This window comes from Asparagus officinalis, chromosome 6 (assembly GCF_001876935.1).
Source record: "Asparagus officinalis chromosome 6, Aspof.V1, whole genome shotgun sequence".
NCBI classification, from domain to species: Eukaryota; Viridiplantae; Streptophyta; class Magnoliopsida; order Asparagales; family Asparagaceae; genus Asparagus; species Asparagus officinalis.
This window is the reverse complement of record NC_033799.1, coordinates 19702685-19718885: the sequence shown is the minus strand read 5'-3', so window position 1 is coordinate 19718885 and position 16201 is coordinate 19702685.

The following is a 16201-nucleotide window of genomic DNA, read 5'->3' as shown; positions in this document are numbered from 1 at the left end:
CATGTACTTACCTGAGAGAGTGGGAGTCGATCCCATATCCAGCGAAGTTCAACCTCATTAACTTCATGCCGTTTGACAGGAAGGGCTCGCCCACTCAGCATCTGATCTACTTCAAATCTCACTTGGGCATGATCTCCAGTAATGAAGCATTGATGGTCCGGTCATTCGTTGGCACCCTTCATAGGCCCGCCTTCTATTGGTACCGCCGTCTCAAACCTGGATGCATCAACAGCTAGAACGACCCGGAGAACCTGTTCCTCGCTCACTTCTTTGATGATGATGCCGAGGTGTCAATCAGGACACTCTTCGATGAGAAACAGGAAGATGACAAGACGGTCGATGACTTCGTCAAGCGATTCTGAAATAAGGCAATGAACTGCCGAGATCCGATCACAGAGGACTTCATCCTCCAAACCTGTCATAACAACCTCTCTTTGGACGTGTTGGAAGTTATGAGAGTATCTCCGAGAACTATTGTCACGTAGCCCTGTATGAGAGGGCAATTAGATTCTTGGGATAGTGCCTTACACGCCTCGATCATCAGGTCGTATTTCTAACCTTATTTATTTTCGTTTTAATCATTTCTTATATCTGTGTTATAATATTAACCCATCATTATCTAAAAAATTTTAACTATTTAAACTAATTTAAATTTTCATTATTGTCTAAACAGCAATTATTCCCAACAATCAAAGAGTCTAATTGCGCTGTTTAGAATAATATCATGTTTAGCATGTTTTGTATTCTGTTTCGTGCTATGTTTGTTATGTTAATGTAGTCTACATCTTATAAAACCGACATGCTACACTTGATTCTGTTGTTTGAATGTTTAAATCACATCTGTTGCATTATAATAACAAAATTATTTGCATTATAATAACAAAATTATTCATTCATCATCAGATTATGGCTACAAGTGAAATTATGTCGGCTAAAAATTATTCATTCATCATCAGATTATGGCTACAAGTGAAATTATGTCGGCTAAACTAGAGAAGTTTGATAGGAACAATTTCCGTCGTTAGCAAAACCAAATAAGATTTTGGTTAACAACTCTAAATCTAATAACTGACATAGAACCAGACAACCCATCTTCAACTAGACCAATTACTAGGTAATCTTCCTCATCTTCCTCCACAGGTTCCATTCATATCCCGAGAACACCTCAAGAAATAGAGTATCATTGTCTATACAGAATCTTAGGAGCCTTATCTGATAGGTTATACGATATATATTATACTATCACTAATGCTAAAGTTCTGTGGGAAACACTAGAGAAAAAATATGGTTTAGATGATATGGGAATTAAAAGATTTAAAGCTTCTGATTTTAACAAATTAAAATGATAGATTCTAAACCAATGAATGAGCAAATTCATGAATTCGAATATATAGTTCACCAATTAAAAATGAATGGATCTATCTTAGATAAAATGTTTCAGATAGCCTGTCTTATAGACAAACTTCCCGAATCCTGATTAGATTTTGCCAAAAACCTTAACCATACCCAATGAGATCTTACCCTTGAACAAGTGTTGAATGACATTAGAATCGAAGAGCAACATAGACTCAGGGAGAAAAATGAAACATAATCCGAACCCAAAGAACCTAAAGTAAACAATGTTGAATCCAAACCTTTTTTCCAAACACAAGAAACATCCCTTTCACCAAAATCAAAGTAAAACATTTAAGAAGAAATCCTTTCATCAAAATTAGAATCCTGTCCACTTTCAAAAGAAGGAAGGAGCTAAACATCGAGCATGTTTCGTTTGTGGACGAACCAACCACCTTGCTAAGGACTGTTTTTACAAGAAGACAGAACCACCCAAGCCTAGAAAGGGAGGACCTCCACCTAATAAGTCACAAGTAAACATGGTGACTTCCAATTCAGCTGAGACTGCTTTCAGGTCTGTTCTCTTCACCCGTGAAGTAAACATGACCTTTCAAGCAAATGATTGGTGGATTGACACTAGAGCTAATATTCATGTTTTCTCTAATCAATTTCTATTTTCCACTTATCAGGCCTCAAGTATAGGAACTGTGACAATGGGAAATAATAATGTGGCTCCTGTATCTAGAATAGGTCGGGTCAACCTAAAGCTGACTTCGGATAAGATTTTGATCCTGCAGGATGTCCACCATGTCCTAAATTTAATTAGGATTAAATACCTTCATCAGGAGATAGGTGTGTTTCTACCTCAGGCTATGGAAATACATCTGTAGGTGTCTATAATTCCCTATAAGAGCCCGCACGCAGATCGAAGCAAAGAGTGGACGAGTCAAGAAGGCTTACCCAATTGCCTCACACGTGTCGGTCAACACGCGCATGCCAGTTAGCTCATGTGCGTCGGTCAACACGCGCACGTTAATCAGCTCATGCGCGTCGGTCAACAATCGCACGTCAGTCACCTCGTGCGCATCGGTCAACACACGCATGTCAGTTAGCGTGTGTGCGTCGGTCAACACGCGCATATCAATCAACTCACACGCGTCAGTCAACACGCTCATGTCAATCAGCTTGCGCGCTTCGGTCAACACGCGCACACCAGTTGGCTCGTGCATGTTGGTCAACACGCGCACGTCAATCAGCTCGTGCACGTCATTCAACACGCGCATGTCAGTCACCTCGCGCGCATCAGTCAAAACACGCACATCAATCAGCTCGCCCGCGTCGGTCAACACGCTTACGTCAGTCACCTCGCGTGCGTCGGTCAACACGCGCATGTCAGTTAGCTCGCACGTGTCGGTCAACACGTGCACGTCAATCAACACGCGCGCATCGTGTTAGACCCTAGAGAGGGGTGATTAGGGTCTTATGCTAATCTAATCCAATTTTATGCCAATTAAAACTAATTAACAAGTTATCCTAGTAAGTATGAAATACAACAAGATATGTGAGGTAGGATAAGCAATATGAACAATGAGATATATCTTATATGATGACAGTATATGCAAGGATATATAAACTAACACAAGGGTGAATAATATAAACAAAGTAGTTGAGAAACTAGATAATGAGAAAATGGCGATATGAGCAATGAGTACAAATATAAATGAACGCCAAAGCACACTCAAACACAATTAAATAATCACGGAGTTCAGACCTTCCGTCCTACGTCTTCGCTCCCCACTCCCAGGGAGAAATCCACTATCACAACCGGGTTTTCTATATTCACCCGAATAACGTTTACACCTCACACTCGGTTTTCTAGCTAATTGAAAAATTTACAATCAACACTCTTACAATCGCACTCTACACCCTCTCAAGTATTGGACTCTAGATGTGTCTCCCTCAAGTACTCGGATACCACCTCTCCCTAGGTTGGTCAACCGACGCCACTCCTCTTGGGACGATCTCTGACTCAACACCACACACTTCTCTCGGTGTACAATTGTATTACAAAGTGATTCTCACAATAAGCACAATACAACAAATGATTGTTCTCTAATATGGATGAGAATACTATATTAGCTCACACTCAATTGTTAAAACTCTCACCAACCCAAATATACTTTGTATGGAAATATAATAAGCTCAAGTGAGTGTGTGTAAACAATGAGTGAAATAAGATCTAACTCAATTAGCAAACTAGTAATAATAAGAATATGAATATCAATAATAAAATTGCTAGAGAAAAGAGTTAGAAAAACTTCTCTATAGACACAAAAGAAAGGATGAAGAAGATTGAGGATGAATCCCTCGATTAATAACGCAAGCTTCCTCCTTTGTAAACAAAAACCCCAAACTTAAAACAAACTAAACAAACTTTTAATCTCTTTTAAAACTTGTTTAAAACTCTCTCTAATGGTAGAAAATAGTTATGGCAAAGGGGTATATATAGGCTTGAAGAAATCAACCCCAAAAACCCACAAAAATAGACGTTGCCATTACTGTTCACGGGCAGTTTCTAATTTTGGCAAATTCTGGAAATTTGTGTATCTGATTTTGTAAAATCAATTAAAAATAGTAAATCAACTTCAAAAATCATAAAATTTTGAGGGAAGGTTTTAGACATGTATATAAACACGTTAGAGAAATAGTTTTTAAAATATCACTTTCCAGTTGAGAGAAATAAATATTTGAACATAGATATATAGTTTCTAAAAAAACTGCTGAAAATACGGTTTTGTAAATTCAATTGAAAATAACAAATCAACTCCAAAATTAGTAAAACTTAGGAAAATGTTTGTATATATGATGATAAACATGTAAACGAAGTAATTTTTCGAATCTCATTTCCCAATTGTAAAAATGCATCTGTTTTGCAAAAACATGCACGAACATGTGCACGTACATGAGCTTATTAAAAATTTGATTTTGTAAATTCAAATAAACATAACAAATTAATTCCAAAATTGATAAAACTTTGGAAAACATTTATAAACATGAAATTGAACATGTTATAAAAATAATTTCTCAAATTGAGTTTCTCATTTATGAAAACTCATGTATTTTGCAAGTGTGACCAAAACATGAAAATGTGTTATACATGAAATTTGATGTTTTGACATAAGTAATGTTTTGAAACCCTATGAAATGATTTTATAGAATTAATGAAATATGTATACAATGATTGTTAAGTCCATAAACCAAAACTTGTGTATATATAATTATACAGATAAAAACCTGTGTGTGTATATATGATTGAGCTTAAAGTACTAACACACATAATATAAAACCTAAACTAAATATACCCAAGCTTGATTAATCTTCGATGTATCTCAACTTAGTACACTTGCGGATGAAGCTAGAACTTGGATCTTCAATTTGAATTGCATAGCTTCACTCCACAATTCCGCCAACCTCCATTGGATATTATCGTGTAGGCGCAATACCATCCATCCTCTAACATATTGTTTGTCTATAATAAATAGGAAAACACAAATAGTAGACAAACAACATTAGTGGTAAATTGTTTGTTAAATATCATCAAAACAAAGAGGCCAACAATCTCCCCTTTTTTGATGATGACAAATAATTTACAAAAAGGATATATGCAAGAAAGAAAATGAATATACAATATTGTAATTATCATGCATATAAATAAAAAAAATATACTCACAATATAATATTTCTCCCCCTTTGACAACATCAAAAAGGGAACAAAAGAATGAAGAGAGTGAAAGCTCCCCCTATAAATATGCATAGGTGAGTATAACAAAAAAAAATATATATATATATATTTAGGGATTGCACCCCCTATCAAAATGTCTCATGAAAGAATGAAATAAACACTAAGGCATACACATGTGAGTAAGCATTAAATGCTAAACACAACTCACATACCAAAAGATAATGAGAACACAAAAAAAATACCAATATGAAAATTGTGTATCATATCAAATAACATAAAAACCATGTATAAAAGTAGATTTATGAAATCAAAAAGAATAAAATCATGAGAAAAAGTTTTCAAATGAAAAACAAATCACTCAAATGAAATCATAAATCAATATTTAAATCATATAATAACATAAAACCAAGTTATTATTGATTTTCACAAATGAGAGGCAACCATATCAAGCTCTTGAGCTTGTTCCAACCCATATAAGGACTTTTACCCGGTAAACAAGATGTGGAAATAAACACCCAATAAATCCGGGGGGGGGGGGGGGTAATATAAACACAAACCTCTCATCAAAATTGAAACTAATAATCATGAAAACAAAAGATTTGATCATGGAAAAATTGTTTTCATAACCAAAAGATTCTTGGTTTAAAAATTAAATTTATTCAGGTACCCAAGAAGTCTTGGTACCAAGAGATTTAGGGACATGACCCCTATCTTTTAAGCTCAAAGCCCTAGGGTTATGAACCCTCTTAGGAGCATGTTGTGCACTAATACGGTCAAAGCAATAATCACTCAAATAACCCTTCTGATTACAATATGTGCAATGAAAGAGATCCATTTATTTTTGTGGACCATTAGCTCGTGCACGGGAACCATTTGCAAACATAGGTTGTTCTTTAAAATTATTTTGCAAATGGGAAACTCTCCTCAAATCAAAACAAAATTTGGTCAAATGACCAAAAAGACCATAATGATTACACTTAAACATATGTGGTCTACTAGAAACATTAAGCAAACTAGAATTCTTTTTCATATCAAAGCAAAACTTTGCCAAATGACCAAACTTACCACATAGATCACATTTATACACACGTGCATGTTTATGATGAGCATTATGAGCATGTGCATGTGATGAAGAAACTTGATGAGATGCACAAGGAGCATTAAAATTTTTATGTTTGTGTGCATCATAGTGCATGTGATGAAGAAACTTGATGAGATGCACAAGGAGCATTAAAATTTTTATGTTTGTGTGCATCATAGCAAAATTTAGCTAAATGGCCTTTGAGATGCACAAGGAGCATTAAAATTTTTATGTTTGTGTGCATCATAGCAAAATTTAGCTAAATGGCCTCTACGACCGCAAATAGAGCATTTGTAAATTTTGCTATATATGTTTGCATGATGAATAGGATGTTTGGATGTTTTAGCATGAGACTTAGCATACATGTTCATAAGCTTATCATGATTAACAATACATGTTTTAAGAGTTGAATCTAAAGATGATATGCGATCCTTAACATGATTCAACTCATCATTATGCATACAAGTATTGTTATTAGAAGTGGAACATATATAATCATTTATAAAGGAAGCATCATTAATTTTTATATTCTCTACTTCTAATGTGGCATTATCTTTTTTATGAGATAAGCTAGTGATTGATGTGGTTAATTTTTTATTTTTCAAAATTAACATGTCATTGTTTTCTTTTAGCATGGTATTTTCTTTTACAATGACATCCAATTTTGACACTAGCTCCTCATGGTCGGATTCTAAATTATCATGCTTGCTTTTAAGATCAATAAAATCTTTATGCAATTTCTTATAGGCATGCAATAATTTTTCACTAGCACAAGCAAGTTCATCACTAGATAAATAATTAATGGATTCGAACTCGCAAACCTCACTAGGGCTATCACCTAGCGCTCGTGTGCGTGAAGATGAAGCTCCACATGAACTAGAAGCGGAATCCTCCAAAGCTTGTTGGATCGCCTCCAAATTCCCTTGATATGCTTCTATAAGTTTTCATAATGTATAAGCACTATCAAAAGAATCAGGCTTGTTAGAAAAGGATGAATTCAATACATTATGTAAGACATAATGTATAAGCACTATCAAAAGAATCAGGCTTGTTAGAAAAGGATGAATTCAATACATTATGTAAGAATTCTAACAAGAGCTTGTTCATGTGAATCAGGCTTGTTAGAAAAGGATGAATTCAATACATTATGTAAGAATTCTAACAAGAGCTTGTTCATGATAAATAATCTTTTATCATTTTTACACCACTTGGATTTCTCCAAAGTAGGCTCAATATAAGCATCGTCAATAATTTCCCATAAATCAAAGTGTCTAGATTGAACAAAAAGTTTAAATCTAACACACCATTGGGCATAGGGGAAATTATGTAATCTAGGAGCAATATTAATGGCATAACCTAAACCATGCATATCCATAATGAAAAAAGCAAGCAAGAAATAAAAATCAAAAATTTGATTAGCACAAAAAGATAAATTGGATCTTTAACTTAAGGTGGTTAGACCTTAAATCAAAGAGCACTAAGCTCTTATACCAATTATTAGACCCTAGAGGGTGGGTGATTAGGGTCTTTTGCTAATCTAATCTGATTTTATGCCAATTAAAACTAATTAACAAGTTATTCTAGTAAGTATAAAATACAATAAGATATGTGGGCTAGGATAAACAAGATGAATAATGAGATATATCCTATATGATGAAAGTATATGTAAGGATATATAAACTAACAAAAGGGTGAATAATGTAAACAAAAGTTAACGAACTAGATAATGTGACAATGGCGATATGAGCAATGAGTACAAATATAAATGAACGCCAAAGCACACTCAAAAACAATCAAATGATCACGGAGTTCGGACCTTCCGTCCTACGTCTCCGTTCCCCACTCCCGGGGAGAAATCCACTATCACAACTGGGTTTTCTATGTTCACACGAATAATGTTTACACCTCACACTTGGTTTTCTAGCTAACCGAAAACTTTACAATCAATACTCTTACAATCACACTCTACACCCTCTCAAGTGTTGGACTCTAGACGTGTCACACTCAAGTGCTCAGATACCACCTCTCCCTAGGTTGGTCAACCGACGCCACTCCTCTTGGGACGATCCCGACTCAATACCACACACTTCTTTCTGTGTACAATTGTATTACAAAGTGATTCTCACAATAAGCACAATACAACAAATGATTGTTCTCTAATATGGATGAGATCACTATGTAAGCTCATACTTAATTGTTATAACTCTCACCAACCCAAATATACTATGTACGGAATTACAATAAGCTCAAGTGGGTGTGTGTAAACAATGAGTGAAATAAGATCTAACTCAATTGGCAAACTAGTAATAATAAGAATATAAAAATCAATAATAAAATTGCTAGAGAAAAGAGTTTGAAAAACTTCTCTATAGTTTGCAAAAGAGAGGATGAAGAAGATTGAGGATGAATCCCTCAATTGACAACACAAGCTTCCACCTTTGTAAACAAAAACCCCAAACTTAAAACAAACTAAATAAACTTTTAATCTCTTTTAAAACTTGTTTAAAACTCTCTCTAATGGTAAAAAATAGTTAAGACAAAGGGGTATATATAGGCTTGAAGAAATCAACCCCAAAAACCCACAAAAAAATAAAAAAACAGACGTTACCGTCACTGTACAACAGTTGACTGCTACAGTAACAGCAGCTGGCCGTACTGTAGTGCGGTCGACCGTATTGTTCACGGGCAGTTTCTGATTTTGGAAGATTCTGTAAATTTGTGTATCTGATTTTGTAAAATCAATTAAAAATAGTAACTCAACTCCAAAAATCATGAAATTTTGAGGGAAGGTTCTAGACATGTAGATAAACATGTTAGAAAATGCATTTCTAAAATATCACTTCCCAGTTTAGAGAAATAAATGTTTGAACATAGATATATAGTTTCTGAAAAATTGCTGAAAATACGGTTTTGTAAATTCAATTGAAAATAACAAAACAACTCCAAAATTAGTAAAACTTGGGAAAATGTTTGTATATATGATGATAAACATGTAAACGAAGAAAATTTTTGAAATCGCATTTCCTAATTGTAAAAATGCATTTATTTTACAAAAACATGCACGAATATGTGCACGAACATGTGCACGAACATGAGCTTATTAAAAATTTGATTTTGTAAATTCAAATAAACATAACAAATTAATTCCAAAATTGATAAAACTTTGGAAAACATTTATAAACATGAAATTGAACATATTATAAAAATAATTTCTCAAATTGAGTTTCCCATTTGTGAAAACACAAGTATTTTGCAAGTGTGACCAAAACATAAAAATGTGATATACATGAAATTTGATGTTTTGACATAAGTAATATTTTGAAACCCTATGAAATGATTTTATATAATTAATAAAAATATGTATACAATGATTGTTAAGTCCATAAACTAAAATTTGTGTATATATATAATTATATAGATAAAAACCAAATATGTGTGTGTATATATGATTGAGCTTAAAGTACTAACACACATAATATAAAACCTAAACTAAATATAACCAAGCTTTATTAATCTTCGATGTATCTCAACTTGGTACACTTGCGGATGAAGCTAGAACTTGGATCTTAAATTTGAATTGCATAGCTTCACTCCACAATTCTGCCAACCTCCATTGGATATTATCGTGTAGGCGCAATACCATCCATCCTCCAACATGTTGTTTGTCTATAATAAATAAGAAAACACAAATAGAAGACAAACAATATTAGTGATAAATTATTTGTTAAACATCATCATCTTTTTGTATGATGACAAACAATTTACAAAAAGGATATATGCAAGAAAGGAAATGACTATACAATATTGTAATTATCATGCATATAAATAAAAAGAATATACTCACAATATAATATTTCTCCCCCTTTGACAACATCAAAAAGGGGACAAAAAAATAAAGAGAGCGAAAGCTCCCCCTATATATATATATTTAGGGATTGCACCCCCTATCAAAATGTCTCATGAAAGAATGAAATAAAAACTAAGGCATACACATGTGAGTAAGCATTAAATGCTAAACACAACTCACATACCTAAAGATAATGAGAACACATATAAAAATACCAATATGAAAATAGTGTCTCATATCAAATAACATAAAAACCATGTATAAAAGTAGATTTATGAAATCAAAAAGAATAAAATCATGAGAAAAATTTTACAATTGAAAAACAAATCACTCAAATGAAATCATAAATCAATATTTAAATCATATAATAACATAAAACAAAGTCATTATTGATTTTCACAAATGAGAGGCAACCATATCATGCTCTTGAGCTTGTTCCAACCCATATAAGGACTTTTACCCGGTAAACAAGATTTGGAAATAAACACCCAATAAATCCGGGGGGTTATATAAACACAAAGCTCTCATCAAATTTGAAACTAATAATCATAAAAACAAAAGATTTGATCAAGGAATAATTGTTTTCATAACCAAAAGATTTTAAAACATAACTTTTAAAACCAAGAAAAGGAAAAATAAGAACACTGAAATTCTTGGTTTAAAAATTAAATTTATTTTGGTACTCAAGAAGTCTTGGTACCAAAAGATTTAGGGACTTGACCCCTATCTTTTAAGCTCAAAGCCCTAGGGTTATGAACCCTCTTGGGCGCATGTAGTGCACTAATACGGTCAAAGTACTAATCACTCAAATGACCCTTCCGATTGCAATATGTGCAATGAAAGAGATCCATTTGTTTTTGTGGACCATTAGATCGTGCACGGGAACCATTTGCAAACATAGGTTGTTCTTTAAAATTATTTGGCAAATGGGAAACTCTCCTCAAATCAAAACAAAATTTGGTCAAATGATCAAAACGACCACAATGATTACACTTAAACACATGTGGTCTGCTAGAAACATTAGGCAAACTAGAATTATTTTCATATCAAAGCAAAACTTTGCCAAATGGCCAAACCTACCACATAGATCACATTTATACACACGTGAATGTTTATGATGAGCATTATGAGCATGTGCAGGTGCATGTGATGAAGAAACTTGATGAGATGCACAAGGAGCATTAAAATTTTTATGTTTGTGTGCATCATAGCAAAATTTAGCTAAATGGCCTTTACGACCGCAAATAGAGCATTTGTAAATTTTGCTATACATGTTTGCATGGTGAATAGGATGTTTGGATGTTTTAGCATGAGACTTAGCATACATGTTTATAAGCTTATCATGATTAACAATACATGTTTTAAGGGTTGAATCTAAAGATGATATGCGATCCTTAACATGATTTAACTCATCATTATGCATACAAGTATTGTTTTTAGAAGTGGAACATATATAATCATTTATAAAGGAATTAGCATTAATTTTTATGTTCTCTACTTCTAATGTGGCATTATCTTTTTCATGAGATAAGCTAGTTATAGATGTGGTTAATTTTTCATTTTCCAAAATTAACATGTCATTGTTTTCTTTAAGCATGGTATTTTCTTTTACAATGACATCCAATTTTGACACTAGCTCCTCATGATCGGATTCTAAATTATCATGCTTGCTTTTAAGATCAATAAAATCTTTATGTAATTTGTTATAGGCATGCAATAATTTTTTACTAGCACAAGCAAGTTCATCACTAGATAAATAATTAATGGATTCGAACTCGCAAACCTCACTTGGGCTATCGCCTAGTGCTCGTGTGCGTGAAGATGAAGCTCCACATGAACTAGAAGTGGAATCCTCCAAAGCTTGTTGGATCGCCTCCAAATTCTCTTGATATGCTTCTATAAGTTTCCATAATGTATAAGCACTATCAAAAGAATCAGGCTTGTTAGAAAAGGATGAATTCAATACATTATGTAAGAATTCTAACAAGAGCTTGTTCATGTTAAATAATCTTTTATCATTTTTACACCACTTGGATTTCTCCAAAGTAGGCACAATATAAGCATCGTCAATAATTTTCCATAAATCAAAGTGTCTAGATTAAACAAAAAGTTTAAATCTAACACACCATTGGGCATAGGGAAAATTATCTAATCTAGGAGCAATATTAATGACATAACCTAAACCATGCATATCCATAATGTAAAAAGCAAGCAAAATATAAAAATCAAAAATTAGATTAGCACAAAAAGATAAATTGGATATTTAACTCAAGGTGGTTAGACCTTAAATCAAAGAGAACCAAGCTTTGATACCAATTGTTAGACCCTAGAGGGTGGGTGATTAGGGTCTTATGCTATTCTAATCTGATTTTATGCCAATTAAAACTAATTAACAAGTTATCCTAGTGAGTATGAAATACAATAAGATATGTGGGCTAGGATAAGCAATATGAATAATGAGATATATCCTATATGATGAAAGTATATGCAAGGATATATAAACTAACACAAGGGTGAATAATGTAAACAAAGTAGTTGACAAACTAGATAATGAGACAATGGCGATATGAGCAATGAGTACAAATATAAATGAACGCCAAAGCACACTCAAACAATCAAATGATCACGGAGTTCGAACCTTCCGTCCTACGTCTCTGTTCCCCACTCTCGGGGAGAAATCCACTATCACAACCGGGTTTTCTACATTCACCCGAATAACGTTTATACCTCACACTCAGTTTTCTAGATAACCGAAAACTTTACAATCAACACTCTTACAATCCCACTCTACACCCTCTCATGTGTTTGACTTTAGACGTGTCTCCCTCAAGTGCTCGGATACCACCTCTCCCTAGATTGGTCAACCGATGCCACTCCTCTTGGGACGATCCTCGAATCAATACCACACACTTCTCTTGGTGTACAATTGTATTACAAAGTGATTCTCACAATAAGCATAATACAATAAATGATTGTTCTCTAATATAGATGAGAACACTATGTAAGCTCACACTTAATTATTACAACTCTCACCAACCCAAATATACTATGTACGGAATTACAATAAGCTCAAGTGGGTATGTGTAAACATTGAGTGAAATAAGATGTAACTCAATTAGCAAACTAGCAATAATAAGAATATGAAAATCAATAATAAAATTGCTAGAGAAAAGAGTTAGAAAAACTTCTCTATAGTTTACAAAAGAGAGGATGAAGAAGATTGAGGATGAATCCCTCAATTGATAACGCAAGCTTCCACCTTTGTAAACAAAAACCCTAAACTTAAAACAAACTAAACAAACTTTTAATCTCTTTTAAAACTTGTTTAAAACTCTCTCTAATGGTAAAAAATAGTTATGACAAATGGGTATATATAGGCTTGAAGATATCAACCCCAAAAACCCACAAAAAAACAGACGTTACCGTCACTGTGCAACGGTTGACTGCTACAGTAACAGCGGCCGACTGTACTGTTCACGGGCAGTTTCTGATTTTGACAGATTCTAGAAATTTATGTATCTGACTTTGTAAAATCAATTAAAAATAGTAACTCTAATCGAAAAATCATGAAATTTTGAGGGAAGGTTCTAGACATGTAGATAAAGATGTTAGAGAAAGCATTTCTGAAATATCACTTCTCAGTTTAGAGAAATAAATGTCTGAACATAGATATATAGTTTCTGAAAAAACTGCTCAAAATAAAGTTTTGTAAATTCAATTGAAAATAACAAAACAACTCCAAAATTAGTAAAACTTGGAAAAATATTTGTATAAATGATAATAAACATGTAAACAAAGAAATTTTTCAAATTACATTTCCCAATTATAAAAATGCATCTATTTTGCAAAAACATGCACGAACATGAGCTTATTAAAAATTTGATTTTGTAAATTCAAATAAACATAACAAATTAATTCCAAAATTGATAAAACTTTGGAAAACATTTATAAACATGAAATTAAACCTGTTAGAAAAATAATTTCCTAAATTGAGCTTCCCATTTGTGAAAACTCTTGTATTTTACAAGTATGTCCAAAACATGAAAATGTGATATACATGAAATTTGTTGTTTTGACATAAACAATGTTTTGAAACCCTATGAAATAATTTTATAGACTTAATAAAATATGTATATAATGATTATTAAGTCCATAAACCAAAACTTATGTATATATATAACTATATAGATAAAAACCAAATAAGTGTGTGTATATATGATTGAGCTTAAAGTACTAACACACATAATATAAAACCTAAACTAAATATACCCAACCTTGATTGATCTTCGATGTATCTCAACTTGGTACACTTACGGATGAAGCTAGAACTTGGATCTTCAATTTGAACTACATAGCTTCACTCCAAATTCCGCCAACCTTCATTGGATATTATCGTGCGGGTGCAATACCATCCTTCCTCCAACATGTTGTTTGTCTACAATAAATAAGAAAACACAAATACTAGACAAACAACATTAGTGGTAAATAGTTTGTTAAACATCATCAAAACAAAGAGGCCAACAATCTACCCCTTTTTGATGATGACTAACAATTTACAAAAAAGATATATGCATGAAAGGAAATGAATATACAATATTGTAATTATCATGCATATAAATAAAAATATTATACTCACAATATAATATTTCTCCCCCTTTGACAACATCAAAAAGGGGACAAAAGAATGAAGAGAGCGAAAGCTCTCCCTATCAATATGCATAGGTGAGTATAACAAAAAATATATATATATTTAGGGATTCCTTCCCTTATCAAATTGCCTCATGAAAGAATGAAATAAAAACTAAGGCATACACATGTGAATAAGCATTAAATGCTAAACACAACTCACACATCAAAAAATAATGAGAACACATATAAAAATACCAATATGAAAATAGTGTCTCACATCAAAGAACATAAAAACCATGTATAAAAGTAGATTTATGAAATCAAAAAGAATAAAAACATGAAAATCATGAGAAAAAGTTTTCAAATGAAAAACAAATCAATCAAATAAAATCATAAATCAATATTTAAATCATATAATAACATAAAACCACATCATTATTGATTTTCACAAATGAGAGGCAACCATATCAAGCTCTTGAGCTTGTTCCAATCCATATAAGGACTTTTAGTACCCGGTAAACAAGATTTGGGAATAAACATCCAATAAATCCGGGGGGTTATATAAACACAAACCTCTCATCAAAATTGAAACAAATAATCATGAAAATAAAAGATTTGATCAAGGAAAATTGTTTTCATAACCAAAAGATTTTAAAACATAATTTTCAAAACCAAGAAAAGAAAAAATAAGAACACTAAAATTCTTGGTTTAAAAATTAAATTTATTTTGGTACCCAAGACGTCTTAGTACCAAGAGATTTAGGGACATGAACCCTATCTTTTAAGCTCAAAGCCCTAGGGTTATGAATCCTCTTGGGCGCATGTAGTGCACTAACTTGGTCAAAGCAATAATCACTCAAATGACCCTTCCGATTGCATTACATGCAATGAAAGAGATCCATTTATTTTTGTGGACCATTAGCTCGTGCACGGGAACCATTTGCAAACATATGTTGTTCTTTAAAATTATTTTGCAAACGGGAAACTCTCCTCAAATCAAAACAAAATTTGGTCAAATGACCAAAACGACCACAATGATCACACTTAAACACATGTGGTCTACTAGAAACAATTGGCAAACTAGAATTCTTTTTCATATCAAAGCATAACTTTGCCAAATGGCCAAACCTACCACATAGGTCACATTTATACACACGTGCATGTTTATAATGAGCATTATGAGCATGTGCATGTGCATGTGATGAAGAAACTTGATGAGATGCACAAGGAGCATTGAATTTTTTATGTTTGTGTGCATCATAGCAAAATTTAGCTAAATGGCCATTACGATCGCAAATAGAGCATTTGTAAATTTTGCTATACATGTGTGCATGATGAATAGGATGTTTGGATGTTTTAGCATGAGACATAGCACACATGTTCATAAGATTATCATGTCCAAAGTAGGCTCAATATAAGCATCGTTAATAATTTCCCATAAATCGAAGTGTCTAGATTGAGCAAAATTTTAAATCTAACACACCATTGGGCATAGGGAAAATTATCTAATCTAGGAGCAATATTAATGGCATAACCCAAACCATGCATATCCATAATGTAAAAAGCAAGC